Source organism: Cyprinus carpio, chromosome A14 (assembly GCF_018340385.1).
Source record: "Cyprinus carpio isolate SPL01 chromosome A14, ASM1834038v1, whole genome shotgun sequence".
NCBI lineage: Eukaryota > Metazoa > Chordata > Actinopteri > Cypriniformes > Cyprinidae > Cyprinus > Cyprinus carpio.
The window spans coordinates 7485957-7499951 of record NC_056585.1 but is presented as its reverse complement, the minus strand read 5'-3'; the positions used below and the strand labels follow the sequence as shown (position 1 = coordinate 7499951).

At 36.2% G+C, this 13995-nt stretch overlaps 1 protein-coding gene across 4 annotated transcripts in view; it reads right to left on the bottom strand.

Moving 5' to 3' along the window:
• The window catches only part of nlgn3a (neuroligin 3a), a 185429-nt gene that overhangs the window by 58281 nt on the left and 113153 nt on the right, over positions 1 to 13995 (bottom strand). The window lies entirely within an intron of this gene.

Below are 13995 nucleotides of genomic sequence, written 5' to 3'. Positions count from 1 at the left end.
GCTCCACCACCACCTCCTTGTATTTAACGTGTTGTCTGTCCGGTCTTCCTTTGTCCAGTATTGTTGATGTTACGCTGTGTGTTAGACCCTCTTCTTTGTGCAGATTACCATTTAAAAGTGTTTTTTTTTTTTTTTTTTTTTTTTTTTTTTTTTTTTTTCTTTTTTTTAAATAATCTTCGTCCTTCCTTCGTCTCCCTAACAGCAGTCAAATGACACAAACCTTTGGCGTTTTTTCTTCTTTGTAACATATAATGCACTGCAAAACAATGACGATTGAGAGATAAAAATAAACATTCCTCCAAAGCCTGTTGCATCATATTTGAGACAATTTAACATGATTCTTTTAATATATATGGATAATCAAGTGCACCTAAGTTGTTTCAGTTAAGTCTTCATATTGAAATATTACTAACAATATAAAAAAAAATACTCTTAACTACAAAAACAAAACTATAAAGGTATGTGGTACATTGTGGTACATTGTGTTTTTACACAATTATACATTTTTAAGCAGATTTGATCATTTAGAAGCCAAAGAAATAAATAAACCAAAGCAGATTTGATCATTTAGAAGCCTTAGAAATATACAAATCAAATAGGACATGGAGTTAAAGGGTTAGTTCACCCAAAAATTAAAATTCTGTCATTAATTACTCACCCTCAATGTCGTTTCAGGAGATTGCTGTTCTGTGTCACATGACACAGCTGACACAGAACATCAATAGGCACAAGGGTGATGCGGAGGAGACAAATTGTTGAATAAAGTCATTATTTTTTTTTATTTATTCTCATAGCTTGTATAATTGCTGATGAACCACTGATGTCACATGGATTAATTCACAGATCTCCTTGCTATGTTTCTGGACTTGGGAACATTTCAGTTGTGATGCTGTCTATGTAGGCTCAGACAGCTCTCAGATTCCATCAAAAATATCTTTATTTGTGTTCCGAAGATGAACGAAGGTCTTACGGGTTTGAAATGACATGAGGGTGATAAATTAATCATATAATTTTCATTTTTGGGTGAAATAACCCTTTAAAAAGGAGATGTGGAGTATGTCACGTGTGTCCATGTACAGGTCAATATGTTTGAGGCTTTGGAATCAAAATCTGAGTATAAAACTGAAGCATACAACACTATGCATTTGACCTTTTCCTTCTTTGTCATTGCTATTTAGCAACAGGGTCAAAGAGTTGCCCTTTTGATAATGCAATTGTATTGCAGCTCAGAATAAATTGGAGGGGAGCAATCAAACTCGGGTTCAAACCAATTAAACCAACTGTAAAGCACACTAATATAATTCACAAGTCAAATTGCTAATCCATGTGGGTCATCCATTTAGATTTTAGACTATTTATAATAAAGATGATACAACAGTTAGTTCTAATCCACATATTTTATTGGTCAAGTGGCATATGGACATTAAGTAAGAAAGTATTGACTTTAATATCTCCCTCTGAAATAACTGTCAGACAAACACAATTTTGTAATAAACTACTATATCATTTATGACATTATTAAGCAAGATTTTATTTCTTGCTCCTGAGATGTTTTTGAGGATAGATTAGCATGCTTAACAAGTGCTCTTTTTCGGTGGGCAAGTGGTGCAATGGATAACGTGACTAACTACGGATCAGAAGATTCTAAGTACGACTCCTGGCTGGCTCGTTCTGTGTTTGTTAGGGGGAAGTTGTGGCCTAATGGTTAGAGAGTTGGACTTGTAATCCAAAGGCTGCAAGTTTGAGTCTCGTGCCGGCAGGAATTGTCGGTGGGGGTAGTGAATGTCTAGGGGAAGTCGTGGCCTAATGGTTAGAGAATTTGACTCATCAGAATGAGTCATTCCTTAAGAAGCGCGTCTTCTTCCAAAAATGAAAAGTAGCCGAGATAAACTTGAATCTTTCTTTGTATACGGAGGTGATGTGGACATTTACATGTTCACGCTTCTCAAGTCAGGTTTCGTGTGGATGGTAATCTTATAGCGCGCGATGGGTGTGGGAGTGATACAGGTGAGCTCAGACGGGAGAGACTGTACCTCGTGTTGGTTTCATACGGATTATTATATCAGAGAATAATTTTTTTCGACATGAGTTACTTCATTTAATAATAGACACTGAAAGCTTTCTTTAGATATAGCCTACTGTACTTCTCATGTCATTTTTGTTCATTTTAGTGACTGGTGTGAGGAAGATATTCACGGAGACTGAGAATGCAGAAAGCTTAGCCCAATTAGTTTTCTTAAAAAAAAAAAAAAAAAAAAAAAAAAAAAAAAAATTATATATATATATATATATATATCAATATTAGATATGAGTTTCTTTTTGTAGTGCACTTTTTTTTAGATTTGATAACTTGAAAAGTAAAGAAAACTTGAAAGTAACGTGAAAGTAAAGTAATTAGTAATCTGATTACTTTTTAAATACAGTAATCAGTAATGTAATCAAATTACAATTTTAAAGAAGTAATCAGTAATTTGTAGTGGATTACTTTTTTAAGTAACTAACCCAGCACTGCTTATATCAAAGACATATAGTTACTTCATGGATTGTTTAGGTTAGGTTTACTTAAACATAACCATTCAGTGTACAAAGAAAAACATATATAATACATCATTATTCTGAGGAATATAATCTAAATATTAATGCCACAAATTAGATGTCTCTGAAGTTGTTCGTAAATAATATACATTTTAGATGCTGTCAGTATTTTATGATTCAGTGTATATGCAAATGTAAGGAAATGTACATGTGGTAGAACTACACTTTATGTAAAAATACATACGAATACTCATGAGATCACATTGAACACTTCTGATGCCTTGCACCAGTGAAGTTTTAACTGCTGGACACTGGCTGAGTTACATGTGCTTATTACTTACCAACCAACCAACAAACAAACAAACAAATAAATAAATAAATAAAAAATACCTTTAAAAATTTGAGAGGATAGCAGAAATAATCTTTATAGTTCGAAGGCTATGCATTATGTATTACTCACTTTTTATCCTCTTCCACATTTCCTCAGGTTTTTAGTTTTTCTTTTGATCTCACCCTCTTGTCAGTGCTCAAATCAAATCACCAGGTATTATATTTTATAGACCCTTCTCACTGCTTCAGGTGCCCGACTGATGCCTCCAGTCCCAGAATGAACTACTTTCCTATAGGCGACAATTTGTCACTTCTCCATTTCTCTTGAAGGAGAGCTGGATATGCACTCACTCTGGGACAAATGGCTATTTTTTTATACTTTCTACACTACCCGTCCATCCATTACCACTTTCAGTGTTGCTTTCACTGTGCTGGATGTAAGTAGAATCTACATGTAGCTACGGGCAGAGGCTTTAAGACCTATCGATCATTTTACAGGGTTATTCAACATGCGGCCTGTAGTTGGAGGTCTGACATATTGCAGCAACTGAGAATACTTCACGCTCTGCTGTGTCCGCACTGGGTCCTTTTGGTTTGGGTTAATTTTAAACTTCATTGAACCGAAATAGTCATCTCTCTCAAAATGCCTCAGTATATTGGTTATTGTTTTTGTTTTTTAATTTATTGTGTATGTTATGACCACTCAAGTCACTTAAGTTATGAGTTAAAGTTAATATATATATATATATATATATATATATAAAATTTTATATTGTTAGTGTTTATGGTAACAAAAATTTGCTGTTATTTCTTAATTTCTTTTCTTTTCTATTTTTTATTTATTCAAACAAACAAACAAACAAACAAAAAAAAAACAAGAAAAAAAGACAAGATGCAGATTTGTTATCGGATCAGAGCTGCCAGGTCAGATAAAAATCACATCTCAACAGATTTAAAAATGAATATGCTCTTCTTAATTGTGTAATCACATCTAAATATCAACATTTGTAAGGTTTAATCTGTTGAAAATGTTTTGAGGGTAATTGTAATAATTTTTATTATTTTATTTTATTTTTTTTGTGTGTGTTTATTTGTTAATGAGGGGTTTGTAGACACATGACAGATTTGTGGGTTAAAGAAATATTGCTTTTATTTTTAAGAGAAAAGATTAAACTATGCCCTTGGGCTATGATGAACCCACCAGATTTGGCCCAGAAGGCCCAGAGTATCATGTTGTCACTAGTGTTATTATTATTTTTTAATTGAATACTTATTGTAATTCATGGGGTCAGTATGAGTTAAATGTACCATGATTTAAATATACCTTTCAGACATATTTGATATGCATTAAAACGTATAGGCTAATTGAGTGAAAATATATTTTAATTCATATAGGGAATTCATATTTGAGTTTACAGTGTTGCTGTTATGGCATATTTTCAATTAAAATCTGGTCTGTTAAATATGCCTGAATACACTCACCTGCCTCTTAATGAGGTACACCTCGCTAGTAACACTTTTGCCTTCAGAACTGCCATCAGTGGTCATGAACTGCCTTTTTTATTATTTTGTACTCTTTTCTAAGGTCCACTTATAATGTTATCAAGATGTTTACATCAAAAGCATAATCATTTAGCAGTATTAGGCTATTTTCTGTTTTGTTTTGACCCCCTCATCTGAATGCGCTGTTTGAATAGGCATGCCAGATTGTAAACACCAACCGCTGTGATTGGCTAACAGTTGTGTTTGTCTGACAGCCTACAACCTTCACAGATGGATGCTGCTGAGATTTATGTTAAAAATGCATAAATACTCAGTACATATCAAACGATCTGTAATAACAGACAAAGCAATAGTGATCACGTAATAAAAGCAGTTACTCACACTCGTGTGGTGCGACATTACTGTCGGATCCAATATAGTCAAACAGCATCGCCTATTAGTTTCAATCTTTCTGTAATTCCTTTGTCGAATTGTGCTTTGTTTGTAAACAAATCCGCGGCAAAATGAAGTGAACAAAGGACCAAGTTCTTACTGACGCAATCTGGATCTTTATTAAAAATAAAGTTTCATCCACTCTTTCCTAATGTTGGGATCAGAAGGAAGGCGATGTAAATACTGTGTTTTTCCACAACTTGGCACTGAACAGCGTCTTATTGTCTTTGGAGCATCTTTATCATTTGGTTTCTGTGTAGACCTGCGTTTGCCTCTCGTTATTTACACTACAAGCTGGAATCGGTGGGAGGGGCTAAAGAGGCAGTGATGAAGAATCGGTGGGCTAAAAAAAAAACAGTCAGCCACAAAGATAAATCGATGGGCAGGGCTAAAAAGGCAGTGATGTAGCAGCAGGCGTTGATCTTCTTCTGTAGAGGCGGTGCTTATCCACACTATTACATCATAGCGGCACATTTGTTTTGGCAGATTGGCTTCAATATAAGCCATTTTCAGACTAAATTTTGAGTTCTGAAACTTACAGGATATTGTTATATATATATATATATATTGTTATATATGTTTTTATATTACAATGGCATTTGAAAGTATATGTCAAAAGATCATGGGAATTTTGATTTCTCAGTTCATGACCCCTTTAATTCTTAGTTACATAGATTCAACAAGGTCCTGGAAACATTCCTCATAGATTTTGGTCTTTATTGACATGAGAGCATCACACAGTTGTTGCAGATTCGTCGGCTGAACATCCATAATGTAAATCCGTCACAAAATGGCTACACTGTGGTCATTTAGTAATGGACATGATCTGCAACAATACTCAGGTAGGCTGTGATGTTTAAATGATGATCAGTTGGTACCCAAAGTGTGGGAAGAAGATGTCCCCCATACCATTACACCACCAGCAGCAGCCTGAACCAATGATTCAAGGCAGGATGGACCTATGCTTTTATGTTGTTTATGGCAAATTCTGCTCCTACCATTCAGATGTCGCAGCAGAAATCAAGACCAGGCAACCTTTTTCCAGTCTTCTATTTTCCGGTTTTGGTGAGCGTGTGTGAACTGTAGCCTCAGTTTCCTGTTCTTAGCTGACAGTCGTGGCACCCGCTGTGTTTTTCTGCTTCTGTAGCCCATCTGCTTCAAGGTTCAATGCATTGTGTGTTCAGAGATGCTCTTTTGCATACCTCGGTTGTGATGAGTGGTTATTTGAGTTACTGTTGCCTTTATATCAGCTCGAACCAGTCTGGCCATTCTCATCTGACCTCTGGTATTGGCATTTTCACCCACAGAACTGCTGCGCACTGGATATTTTCTCCTTTTTCTGACCATTCTCTGTAAACCCTAGAAATGGTCGTGCATGAAAATCCCAGTAGATCAGCAGTTTCTGATCAGCCTGTCTGGCACCAACAACCATGCCACGTTCAAAGTCACTAAAATCACTTTTCTTCCCCATTCTGATGCTCGGTTTGAACTTCAGAAGATCGTCTTGACCATGTCTACATGCCTAAATGCACTGCCATGTTGCTGCCATGTGATTGGCTGATTAGATACTAGAAGTTAAACAGATGTACCCAAGAAAGTGGCCAGTGAGTGTATACTGTAGTCACAGAATAAATGTTACTTTCAGATGAACCTCTTTTACTGGGATTCTACTTGGTTAGTCATCTGTTATTCAGTTAACTAAACAATACGAAACATCTTTTAAAATAGAATAGCTGATTTATTATTTTACATTAGTCACACTTAAAAAAAGTAATAATAAGCAATGATATGAAAAGTCTTTATACATTTTGTAAAAAGTTTACCTATATCCCTGTCACTGGGTGGGTTAAGCACCACTGACCTCAAAAGATAAGGAACTTTTGATTCCTTATATGTTTTGTAATCTGTTTATAAGGAAGTAGTTTGGCTTTCTTTTCTAAAAGGTTTAAACGGAGAGTAAGAGTAAGTCTGTTGAAGCAGAAAGGCGCCACACCTGATAGAGTTTCTGAGGGTTTTTAACATTTCCTGTGATCAGTTGATGAAATCCTTTGCTTGAAATATATCACTGAATACTCTGAAGAGAGACAAAGAGACTGCAGCTTTAAAAGCCTGATAGCTTATGAAAGAGCACTGTTCAGCTGTCAGAGCATCTTTGGCCAAACTCTGTGAAAACTACATCCACAATCACCAGTGGCTCATTCTCTACAAGAAATCAGTGATGGTGTTAAAGAGTCGAATTTCCGTTCTCTGATCTCAAATCTGACATTTACCTGCCGGTGCATGGAAGCTACACTGGCCAGCGATTGGAGGCGGTTATGATGTTCCACATTCAGCAATAACATATTTGCTTTGCCGTCTATAAAACTGGCTCTGTGGGTTTGATTTCAGAGGGAACACAAGAGAATGGATACTGTCAGATTTCTGTCATTTCTAAAGGTCAAATGTGATCACTGAATTTACAGAGAGGCTCTTGATGTACATGTTTTAGCTTGTTTTTCTGACATTTTGCAGAATGGGGTTGTGCTCACCAGCTACTTGAAATGGGGTCACACAAACTGCTTGTGTCCCCACACACAGGAAACAGAAAAACCATTCCTCCTTCAAAGCTAGCTTGACCACTGTGTATATAATATCACACCAGTCTGTTTATATTTGTGTTCAGATTTATTTTAAGCCTTAAGACATGTTTCAGTGTCTAACAACAAGGCCAGTGGGGGAAGATTTCTTATTGAGATCCTGTAGCTTGGATGTCACTATACATATAGAAAATTATGGTACAGTTAGTGGGTGACATAGTTGACAGAACCTTTGTGGACATAAGGAAAATAAAATATTTTCGTAATTTAAATAAAAAAATTGTCGTCAGTGGACATGAAATTTACCCTAAATTGTAGAATAATTTATAAACTAATTTTATATTATTTATTATAGACTTATTTATAGGCTAAATGTATAGAATAATTTACAAGTTTTTATAAGACTAATTTACAATTCAATTACAAATTAAAACATATAGAGGGAACTTTACCACCACATGTTGTGTTTATTTAATGTGCTGCTGCATGCTTGAAATGCACATTTCTACTTTGCATTTGAGTGAATAATATGTGAAGATTAATTTGTCAAATACAGTAAAATACATTCAGTTAAAATAAATGTCAAAATAAAGCTAATCCTAGCACATGATTGTTTTCTAAGTCTTTTCATAATCCCCTCCTGCACAGAATTTAGTCTGATTAAAGTCAAACATTCTAAAAAAAAAGAAAAAAAAGAAAGGTAATTATTAACAACCTGTTTTTTGCAAAAAAAAAAGAACACCATCTCCACAACACCCAGTATTCAAGCATTGTCAATGCTTTTAAAACCCTAAAAAATGACAAATGTAATTATTTAAGAAGTTAGGCATCAACTCTCAATTCCAGTAAAAGAGCGTAGGCGTGAGTAACTGTTGTGACGTGTAAAAACATTGTGTGGAGTGATTGAGGATAGTCAGAGAATGATGTTCAGTTAAACTAAGTGCTTTCGGTACACTAAAAGCAAATGGACTTGCTTAACTTGAATTAAAGTCATAAAGTAGATTGATTCCTTTTCAGAGCCCTTATTCACTATATGAGACACTGTCACTATAAGTATAGCAACATTATGGCTTCAATTAAAATCAGACCATATTCAGTCATAAAGAAAAGCTATGACTTGACATGGTGACTGGCTAGGACTTATCAGTGCATTATTTAAACCATAATGTCACAGAAAATATCTCTTCATTTGCTAACATGTTGTGTCACTACTTCTGATGTGTATTTTTTTTCAATGCAGCATTTGTTAAGCCATCATCTCATTTAGTTCATTAGACTCAAGTGCCTCTTACTCATGCACAGTTTTGTAGCTCAAAGTGTTAACGCTTGAAAGTCGTGCATCACAAAGCTACCACCATGAATACCATCCCGCTAATAAAACTAACACAATTCAAGTGTGCATATTTATGGTCCTCAATAACCCAAAAGTCTTCATAAAAAATGAGAGCTGACATGGGTAGAAGGAATCCTCCAATGTAGCCCCTCACGAGTCCCCTTTAATGTATGAGACGTTCCATTAAAAGGGGAGCATGTCCTCGCGAACAGAGCTTTTAGGCTGATTAGTTACAGGAATAGAAAAAAAGGTCTCCCGATGACATTCAGTAACACTGCTGGTAGGCCTCCAACATCCTTCCAATACACACACACACACACAGCCAAAACTCAGGTTGTTTAATATTCCAGCAGCAGCCCGTGAAGCCATCTCTTATTGGACATCATAATTATTATTAGGAGAGAGAAATAAAAAGGCAAATCTGCATGCTCAATTAGAACCAGCCTTATGCCAAATAGATAATAACACACAATATTGGCTAATGTCCTTGATTTAGAACTTCTCATGCTCGCCATCATTCTCCCTGCCTCTTGTTTGCTCTCCCTCCCTGAGCACTGATGCTAGAAAAACAGGCAAAGAAAAAGCTGAAATGCGTTAAAAGGAGGAGGCAGTGGCAGGTCTGCAGCCAGGACCCGGCATTGCATGGAGCTCAATCTGGAATGTTCACTGGACATCTGAATTCTTCTGTGAACAATGGGATTTGCTAAGATACAGTAGGACACACTTTATTGGTCCTGCAATAACATTTACTAGCCTAACCCTAGCCCTGGCCCTAACCTGCCCTTGATATTACCCTTACGAAAAAGAAGTTTATTCAAGTGTGCTATTAGTGTACTTATTTTAAACTAAAAATAGGAAAGTATGCTTTTAGTTTACTTTTTATGTACTTCTCAGAAATGTAATTAAAATGACATTTAAGTATACTTTACTTATACTTACAAAAAAGTCTAAATATATTTGAACTATACTTGTGCTGCTAGAATCCGTGTTTTCATTGTTATATGGTAGAGGGCGCTAGTACACATCTTCTGTACAGAATTTCCAAGAAAACACAAGTGAAGAAGAAAAAGAAACAACAGATACTTTCACATGTAACATGATCATCTGACATGAAACAGCATCAAAACTGTAACGTTATGGAATAAAATGTCGACCGACGAAGAGGTAATAATTACAGTCAAGCTTTGGGGTGTTTATCGACTCCATCTACATTTTGATTATCATTCTGAATCCAATGCATAGTCTTTTTTCAGCTTTTTGCTCAAAATGTTATTTCTTTATTTTTTTTAATGAAACTTACCCATATTAAAGTGTTTAAAAAAAGAATGCATGAAGCTAGAATAAAATGTTTTTGTTTACAAGCAGATACTCTGTTCTTTCTTTCAATGTTTTGTATGTTCAGATATTCATATAACAAAATATATACAAATTAAAACCAAAATAGGGACATAGTAGTATACTTAAAGTATGATGTAAAGTTCACTTAAAGAAAACTTATAGTATACTTGCCGTATAAAACTACTAAACTAGTAGTTTACTGAAACTATACTTCAAAGTGTACAAAGTATTTTATTAGTAAACTATCAGTATACCTATAATTTCACTTTTAGTATAATTGCAGTACAAACTACAAACATAGAGGTAAACTAGTTGTGTACTCAAAGTTTGCTACTGTTATACTTAACATATACTTAAAAATATACTTTTATATACTAGAAAGTGGGCCAATTTAGTCCCAAGGAGTATTGAAACAGTACACTTACGAGTATACTACTAGAACACTGATATTTGTATACTTGCTACATAAAGTATACTTAAAAATATACTTGAACTTTACTTAAGTAAACTTAATAAAATAAACTTAAAGTATACAACTTTTTGGTAAGGGTAGATGGCACTATACAGTAGTTGGTTGAAAAAAAGTTTACAGTCTCAGACCCTAAAAAAGGCACAGACTGGTGTTGTGCAAGGCCCTAGAAAAAACTTTAAACCAGCGTTGTTCAGCCATGGGCGTCACTATGGTTTATGGGCCCTCTGATCAGCATACTAGGCCCCCCTCGGTATAAATTGCATTCAAATTAAAATTCAAAAGGGTTCAGAGGTCAGGAGGTTGGAAATATCCTAATCTTTTTCCCTGTTATGGCGCTCCTGTGTCCAGCCCTGCTCCTGGAGAGAACTCTACAAAGAGAAATAAAAAATACAGCCACAATTGTATCACAAAAGCACAAGCTGAAATCTGACCCGCTAGGAGCAGGATTGGACTTTCCTCCCGCACCCCTACCCCTGAAATCAGATGGACTGTCATAACTGTTTGATAGGAATGTTATTGCGGGACCTGGCCCTTAACTCTTAAATCAGAAGCTACAGACTGGTTGATTATAGTTTTCAGGCTTTAGCAAAAACTCCAAAACCAGGCATGTCCAATCCTACTCTTGGAAAGCCAACTTTTCATAGAGTTTAGCTCTTTTCTACTTCAACACACCTGTCTGTCCTGAGGATCTTAATTAGCTGGGTTTGGTGTGTGAAATCTACCCCTTTATGAGCAGGTTTGAACATCCCTGCCACAGCCCTACACCTAAAACCGGGCTTTGCAAGACCTGGCCCTAACTCTAAAATCAGAAGGTATACTGTAGGCTTTAGCAAAAACATTAAACCAGGTGGCTGTCCAGGAGCAAGATTGGTCAAGCTCACCTAAACCTACCAGATCAAGGTGCGATGACATTTGATAAGAGTGATTTTTCAGAACCAATAAAGGATGTTGTCTAGAACAGGGTTCTCCAAACTTGGTCCTGGAGGGCTGGTGTCCTGCAGAGTTTAGCTCCAACTTGGCTCAACACACCTGCCTGGATGTTTCTAGTATGCCTAGTAACACTTTAATTAGCTGGTTCAGGTGTGTTTAATTAGGGTTGGAACAAAACTCTGCGGGGCACCGGCCCTCCAGGACCAAGTTTGGAGACTCCTGATCTAGAATCATGTTCCACTTGTGCAAATTGCTTTACTGGAATGCTTACAGATGGATGGAAGATCATGTGATTACATCCAAGCCTTACATCACAAAAATGAAATATACAAAAAAAAAAAAAAAAAACCATTAAAAAAATAAACAAAACATAACCGAAAACATAATCGAAAACCAAATAACTTATGTTCTCTCCCTTTATGTAAGGTCCCCATTTTCATCAAAGAAGCGAGACAGATGATTGCCCTTAAACTTGATGATGGAGGAGGACAGTGGGATGCATCTGCAATCCATCCCACAGCGGGGGCCTGGCGGGCAGGCTAACTCCTGTGGTGGTGTGGGCTGATAGATGAAGCCCTCTTTCCTGGCCTGCCACACGCCCAGACAGGGCAAGCTCCATGTGGGAGCAGCAGGCCCCATAAGATGATGAGCCAGACTGCAAGGAGGAGACAGGTCACAGTGGCCTCATTAACACCACCACAAACACACACTTGCCAAACAAGCATCACACTCAATCTCACACACTACACTGCACCGCGAGGACAGAGCTGAAGTGTTTTTTGATCCGGGCCTTTGGTATTTCAGATGATGGGATTCAGGTAATTGTGTTTTCCCGGGGATCAGGGTCAGGGGATATGTGAATGGCTCTTGCACTGTGGGTGGGATTCACCTGCAGTGGGCTTTCAGCTTCAGATTTGACCTGTCCAATAGCTGGACAGTGCATGAAATCTGTTTCATCAGAAGATGTTCTTTCCTATACTCAAAAGGCAACTGTGTCTTCTGCCAATTAGCAGAACAATCAATTTTCAGACAACACACCTACCTTGACGAGAAATTATTATTTTTATTTTTATAAGATGTTTCATAAAATTAGGTACAATGATGTGTTCATTTGCAGATTTACACAGTGTTACTTACATTTGCTTACCAGCTTATCAACCGAAAACAAGCTGAAACCCTTCAAACATCATCTCCAGAGTGTACATGATTGAATTTTTAACCGTCTGGACATCTTTCTCAGTAATGGTACACAAGCACTTTGTTGAACATGTTTCTTCAGTTGTGTCCCAAATATCATGCCTTAGTTTAAACTCTAGTATTTGTGCTATATTTCTCAATCTGCAAGTTCTAGTTTTTATAAAAGATTAGTTGGATTCTTTACTGCTGCATTCCTCTAAGCCTCGCCATTACCATTTGGTAATCATTTTCCTTTCCTTTGCTGTGATGGCTAAAATCACAGCTTTGACAAGTATTGCAGAGCTAGCTGATTGATATTGGTGGTACTTGTGGTGAGTACCCCTTTTTGCAATAGCAGGATTCCTGTTTCAATTTTCAAGGATCTTGATAGTTTATAGAGGCTGTCAGTAAAACCCAGCTCCCCCAATGCTGCTTTTTTATCTCATCAAACCAAGTAGGGAAAAACTTCTATTCAGGGGAAACATCAGCATCAGTAATATCCAATTTACGGAGAAAGGAATGAGGTGGTTGACCGTATAATAACATGCTACATGAAGCTTAGCAATATGGAATATTTGAAAATAAATCTATCCAAAACCAAAGTAAATCAAAACAATTAATAGGACATTGACGAAATCTGGAGAATGCAAACAAGCTAAATTATTCATGGCAGGAAGCGAAGTGTAGAAACAACCTTATCTGAAAATTCAATGATCGCTTAATAGAGAAAGCCAAACACAGCTTTTAATCTCTCTCTCTCTCTCTCTCTCTCTCTCTCTATATATATATATATATATATATCTATATATATATATATATAAAAGAGAGTGAAAGAATTACTGTGGCTTCCTTTAGAATAGCCTCCCATAGCCTGCCTGATACAATATAACCTGCTTGTATCTCAACATGTACAATGTCACGGCTTCAAATATATCTAGAATTTTAGAAAGATCCAAGCTCAAAGAATCCATATCTTTATAATGTATGTGTTGCTTTTATATTATATACATATTTATCTCAAAGGAGTTGATAGTTACAGTTAACATTGTCTTAAATTGTTACATTGTTTTAAATGCTACGATTCAACATGTTCAAGTTCAGCAGTCAATTGGATGACATGGAAACCCACAAAGCCAATTGAAATTTCTATAATTATGTCTCACATCTAAGAAAAGCCTCTTGGGAATGTGTTTTAGATTTACATCTAGAGTCTGCTACTATGATATGGTACAACTGTTTAGATGATAAATGTAACCTTGGTAAGTCCTGTGAAAAACTGCCATCTCTTTATCGCTGCATAAATACATAACTATGCATGTTAATTTACACACTTTGCTTGCAATTCATTGCTGGCTGAACGTCCATCATCG